We start from the raw sequence: 6825 nt of genomic DNA on the forward strand, positions 1-6825 counted from the left end.
AAAGGAGACACTAAAAACATGCTAATGAATCTAACTAAAGAAGTAAGACAATGAGATATCTCCAACTATCTCTCAACATGATATTAGTTCTTTCTCCCTTGTTCCTCTCCTCTCCAAGTTCCAAAATAGTGTAGCTCTCAGCAGCTTTTTGCACTATGGATGCTTATGGAGGATTGAGATTTATAGAATAGCTCTAAACATGAAATGAAAAGCTATTTTTATGCTAAAATGATGTGTTTTAACCAAAAAGACAATATTTAGTTATGCTATGCTAAATGCTCTCTAAAATGACTATAGTCTAAATGCTTACAAGTTTTCAGGATCTGGATTATGAAGGAATGGGCTCTATTTATAGGAAAAATGGAGCAATGGATGGCCAGGATTGAATGGTTTAATCAAGGGTCAAGCTTGAAAGTTGGGGATCCATGTGCACAATTGGCACCAATAAAATAATGACAAGTGTCAACACAGGATTGGGTTGAAAGAAGAGGTTGGAGGCATTAAAGGCCTGAGAAGACCTCATGGTTATCTAAAGGCTAAGGGTCAAGCCTAAATTAGGATTACCCACTGGATTAGGAGTTAATCCAAGGATAAACCTTTGTGCAAATGATTAAGAGATAATCATGGTCAAAGTATTAAATGCTTGATGAGACCTTTGTGGTTGGGTAGAGGTTGAGTCAAACAAATGTTTTAACCATGTGGGAGGGTTGAATTAACCATTAATGGTTATTGAAGACTTTGGGGGATTAAGTGGTTGAAAGTTGGAAGCCTTTAATGGTTTTCAAAGACTTTGGGGTTTTTGGTGGTTGAAGGTTGAAAACCTTCAATGGTTATCCAAGACTTTGGGCCATTTGAGAAGTGACTCCATTTTGCTTAGGAATGTGACAATATTTAGGAAATGGTTTAGGCTAATTAGGAAGGGTTTAGAAGAATCTAGAAGGGGATTAGATTTTGCAAGTGGATTTGGTGGGTGAGGGAAAATAGGATTTTATTTAAAATAAAAATTCATTTATTTCAATAAATGTGTGCAAGTTGCATTTGTAGGAAAATGCAAGTGGGGGGGTTTTAAAATGATTTAAATAAATGTTAATTTATTTAAAAGAGGAAAAGGGGGATTTAATTAAATAAATTGATTTTATTTATTTAATTGATTTGAATTGGATTTAATGAATTAATTAAAATAAATTGAATAATTTATTTAATTAATAGAAGAATGTTTGGGGATGAATTAATTAAATATTAATTTAATTAACTGATGGCTAGTGGATTTTTAATCAAATAAATACGAAATATTCATTTAATTAAAATGGATAGATTTATGTGACTACACAAAATAATTATGGATACAAATGGGATGAAAACCCAACATTGTTTTCCTCTACATAGTAACTTGAATGTAATACAACACTTTCTTTTCTTGAAGGTAAATACTACAAATGCTCACATTTCCTCTTTTATACAACTACAATATTGTATCTATCCCCTTTCTCTTTTTTAAAAAAAACACTTTTCTGCAACACAAATCAGCAACATAGTTCTTTAATCCTTCTCTTCCCATCCCATGCAACCTGCAATAAAACACATCTTTGACCATGGGAGCTCACCTCCCAGCCTAGGCTTACTAGAAGCCACCCCCGAGCTTGGAGAACCAAGCACTAGACGGGTTACAAACAAGCAAACTCCACAACAAACATAGGAAGACACTTAACATTCAAATTTCCCTTCCCAAGCTACACTTTCACCACATTCATGGTGACTCTTCCATGGGTGGAAGTGGACCAAGTACCAATGGGGAGATTGCAAGCCAAATACAACACAAGCCACCTCATGGCAATACAAATGCAACAAAATACTTCCACAATCCTTATGCCCCCCAAAAGGCTCAAGGCCATATTTACTCCCCTTATGACCCCCAAATGCATACACAAGGCTATGCAACAAGGGTCACAAGGACACCCTTGAGATCACTCTCCATAAGGAGAGCCTCTCACCCAAGGCTGTCATACTCCTTCCACCCCAAGATCACCCTACCCTCCCAAGAGTAGGAGATCTTGGACACTCCCAAAAACAACAAGAACACAAAACAAAACACATAGAAAAGAAAACTACACATTCTTTACTTCCACAAAAACTTCATAAAACACTTTCTTTACAAGCATCTCTTTTCTTCAACAAAACAACATAACTAACACATACAACATAAACAAGAGGAGATAAGAAGAAACCAACCTTATTCTGCCAATAGGTATGCTAAAATTAGTTGGGGATGAGCTGCCCAATTCCACTCAAACTTTTCTCCAAATTCCTCCAAAAATTCTATTCTCCTACTAATTTTTCAAATCAAAGCATAATCTCCAAAAATGGAGAGTGGGTGATTACTCACTAAGTCTCCAATTCTTGCCTAAGAAGGCCTCTCACACACTTCCCAACCCCTTGGGTGAGGTGAGAGTTCCCATTGGTTGCCCTTCCCAAACTCTTACACATTACTAAAATTGGAAAGGGAAAAGGTGGAAGAAGATGGGGAAGAGAGTTTGACATCTAAAGGGAAGGTTCTCTATCCTAGGAGGAACTTTCTAAGTTGAATTTTCGTTCATCTTGGAAACACCACTTTTTGAAGTGACTAAATAGTCACATGGGAGAAGCCACATGTTTCAAAATACCCCTAACCCATAGGTATACCCTTTGGACCCTTGGAAAAGCCTTAAAACTGACCCTAGGAGTCCATTAAACCCTTTGGAAACCCAACTGAAGTTTACCTACGGGTCAAACATGAGTTGACCACTCCCAAGACTCCCTACCCAAGGCAAATTTGGGACCACACTCATGTTTTTGAATGGCTTTGGTAGAAACAAAACTCCCTCCAAGAGACAAGTCAAAATCAATGACACTAATCAGCACATGTGTCAAGTGACACAATAAAAATACAATATAAAAATCACACATGGAAATTGTCTCTTGTAGGATTACACGTATACATATAAATTAATTTTAACACTCAAGCATTATACACTTCACAAATAAAATACATTACAATGGGGTGTTGTCTCTCCAAATAGACAACTCCCGGCTTAACAAACGTACATTGGTCTAGGCTTGGTTCTCCATATAAATTCCATGGTCACATGGATAATTTTCCTGCGCATCTCAATTAACACATTAGTAATTCCAAATAATCACATTTATACATAATCAAATACATGGATTCCTTTGCACATCAAACACTCATACATTTGGCAACAATAATTTAATATCTCATTCGTTCAAATTCAATTTCACATAAGCAATTAACATAATTTTCCAAAATTGAACCACTCATAAATAAGCATCATTTTTCTATCATCAAAATGAAATCCTGCAAATTTCCAATAATGACATTCACCATCATAATGTAATTCTATTCTAGTAACATATCTAAAGTTTCATAATCATCATGCATAAAATAAAGCATCAACATATGTCTGTGTGATCTAAATCATGGAATCATATAAGTTCTAAGTCCATAATGCATAAAATAAAGCATCCATAATAGTCTCAATATGCAAATAACTGAAAATGTCAGACTGAGTCGGGGTAGGGCCTCACACACCGCTTTTGCTACGCTCCACTCTCGATGCACTTTTGAAAACTCCTGGATTATGGTTATGTGTGGCAAACTAACGTGAATTACTCTCTGCTTCCAGAGCTCCTTCTTTCTCTTCACCCTTTGCACTTTATCTCTGTGGGAATCTAGGTGATCGAGACAAACTGTGAGCATTGATTCAAGGATTTTTCCACCTTAATCTGTTTGATGTGGCTACTAAACTGGTTAATCATCTCCGTAGTATCTTCCAAGGTTTCACTATCCTCTTTAAGCAGTTGAACATCCACACAGTGTAAGTCCTTCTGCATGGTTTCCCTTAAGGCCGTTAATTCGCCACACAGACTGGCCGACTCATTATAACCTTGTTTAATAATCTGGTTGCGCCACTCAATACTATTCTTCCAAATAAACATCACATCTTTATTTAATTTGGACACTTGATTTTCAGCAAGAAAATTCATCAGACCATAACGTTGAATATCCCGCATTTGTTTCGAAATTACTGCCCATTTGGATTTCTCTTTTTGCCACAAGACCAAGTCGGAGTCTAATGCTTTGGTGACTTCGTTGGCATCTTTGAAGATCTAGACCAAATCCGTTATGTAATTGGTTGCTTGATGCATGATTGAGGTGAGCCATTCTGAGAAAACCTTAGCAATCATCCTGTTTCATTGAACTTCATCAAAGAACTTTTGATTACCCGGTGACTTTGGACTAAAAGGTCCCAAGTTTTGTGACAATGGTAACAGACTGTTCTACAAAGCATGAATGTACTGGGCCATCTGCGTTAAACTTTGTTTTAACTCAGCCTTGTCTCTTTCGTCCTTCTAAGTATGAGAGATAATTATTTTAGTCGAAGTCTCCAGATGTTTCACATCTACCACTCTGGTTCCGACCCCCAAATCAATTCGTTCAACAACATAATCTTCTTCTGAAGCCATAACAACATCTTTGTCAGACTCCGGTCTGGCAATGTCTGTAGTCCAATGCTTTGTGCTTTCATCAAAATTAATCATGGCCTCTATTTTTAGCTTTTTGGGCTTTGCAGACCTTCCCAAAAATTTGCTCACAACATCCTCCATTGATACCGAAATAGGAACCACATTCCTTTTTCTGGTGATAGAATCACTTAACCATTTCGGTGCTAGAGTCAGTTCCTTAGATGGCATGGGTGAAAATCCTGCTCAGGATGGCGGTGTGGCACGGTCTGTATGAAACTGAATTTCAAATGTCCCTGGGTCTTGGAGAGTTGTGTCTATGTCAATTAAAACCTTGTCTGCTTCAGAAACAAGGGATGCCATCTTGCATAGTGTTTCCTCTGCGTCCAAATCAAGGATGAGATGAGGCGCCGGCGGCTGGAAACTCTTCTTGGTCCTTGACCTGGTAATTCGACCAGCAATAGAAAGCTCACCTCCGGTGTCAAGTTTCTCTTCTTTAATCCTTGTCTTCCTTTTTCCTGCACCAGAAATGGGAATGTTAGTTAAAATAGAAGTTTTACTTGTGATACTCTTCCTCCCACTTTTGCTTCTTGAATTGGCTGCTCGTGTCGGATGGAAACAACAACTCCTAAGCCAACTTTCTATCTTGCGAATTACATTGAAGGTGCATGTCTGAACACTATCCACCATCTTTTTGCTCCAATCCACTTCTCGAAGAGGTTCATCATGTACCCGCTTCATGAACTTGGAATCAAGTACGTCTTCATCAGTAGTGATGACATCTGAGGTATCCATTGACAATCTCATGTCATGAATTTGTTTCAAAGTTAATCTGGACCAACTTCATTTCCTTACTTCAAATTCATCCTAGCAACCCTCCCAATAATCTTCTAACTGAGGAACATGCTGATCAGGCACCATCTTCTTCACATACTGAGCAATGAAACCCTTACTATCAAAATTATCCCTCTTCACAAAGGTCTTCAAATGCAACTTTTTAAATTCTAGCTCAAGATTCAGTGCATCAGAAACAAACCTACAATTGTAATGGCCTAAATCAATGGGAAAAATCCCACTTGCGTCGGAGTCCTCACCATAATCCTTTGCGACATAGGTAAGCTATCTAGAAATTTCAATCAAAATGTAGGAGTCTGAAACATATCTAGGTAGCCTAAAGGGTTCACCTTTAAATCCTCCAACCCTTAGGTAAGTGAAGTGACTGAACTGTATAAAGAAACTGCCATAGATGTTAACGAGTTCAACCGCTTCTGTAGACATTCTTCTATGCAAATTACCTTGCAATTCAAAGGTCAACCTTCCAGCGAAAATATCATTCCAACGGAGATAGTCATCAACATGCCCTTTCAAAGTCAGATTAGGATGATACTCATAAATTCTCATGCCTTGAACCCATTTTACATGAGACAATCCAGACCATTCTCTAACACAGGCAAGCATATATAACAGATAAGAAGACATATAAAAATTAGGCATCCCAAGATAATTGCTCAAACCTTCGTGTAATCTTTCCACGATGACAGTTCCCCAATCAATGAACTGACTTTTATCCAAAGTGACCTGGATGAAGAAATACATCCAGTCCTCCCAGTAAAAAGAGTGGGAATTACCCTTTACCCTTCTCAACAATATCACCAAGTCTCGGATTGCAGGAATTAAATGTTCACAGGTTAGAGGTCTCGGCAGCCTTGAGCCTCCTTTTTGGAATCTTAGGAGCCAATTCCGCACAATAACAGTTCTATAATATTGCTTTTCTCAGAGAAAATCCCATAAGATTTACCAATAGTCCAGTCTTCATAGGGTTCCTGATGTGGAATACCCATGGCTGCCATTACTGTTTGTCTATCAATGGACAACAAGACTTCACCATCATTTTTTCTTATACATCTATTACCCCTGTCATAATAACTCATGCATTCTAAGACTAACTCAGGGCAAGGGGCAGTTGTGGGAAAGTTGTCCGCTTCTAATAATCCGCTTTGTGCTACATCTCTCATCATGGGGTCCACGGCTGAATTCCTTACTCTTTCTAGAAAAACATCTAAATCCAACTGGACTAGCACTGTATCGCCTAATTCCGGTAATGAGCTTACCAGGGAAGACGAGCTCATCAATTTGGGCAAAATAGGCCTCATTTTTAATTCGTGATTTCCCCAATTAACCCAGGCAAAGAAGGAAAGTGGAAACGGAAGCAAGCAGCTTAACAAAATACCCAGATCTTTAAAACAAACTGCAACAATTTAGAAAGTTGTTAAACATACCTTCCTTTGTTTTCTGTAAACCTCTATC

This window comes from Cryptomeria japonica, chromosome 3, assembly GCF_030272615.1.
Source record: "Cryptomeria japonica chromosome 3, Sugi_1.0, whole genome shotgun sequence".
Lineage (NCBI taxonomy): Eukaryota > Viridiplantae > Streptophyta > Pinopsida > Cupressales > Cupressaceae > Cryptomeria > Cryptomeria japonica.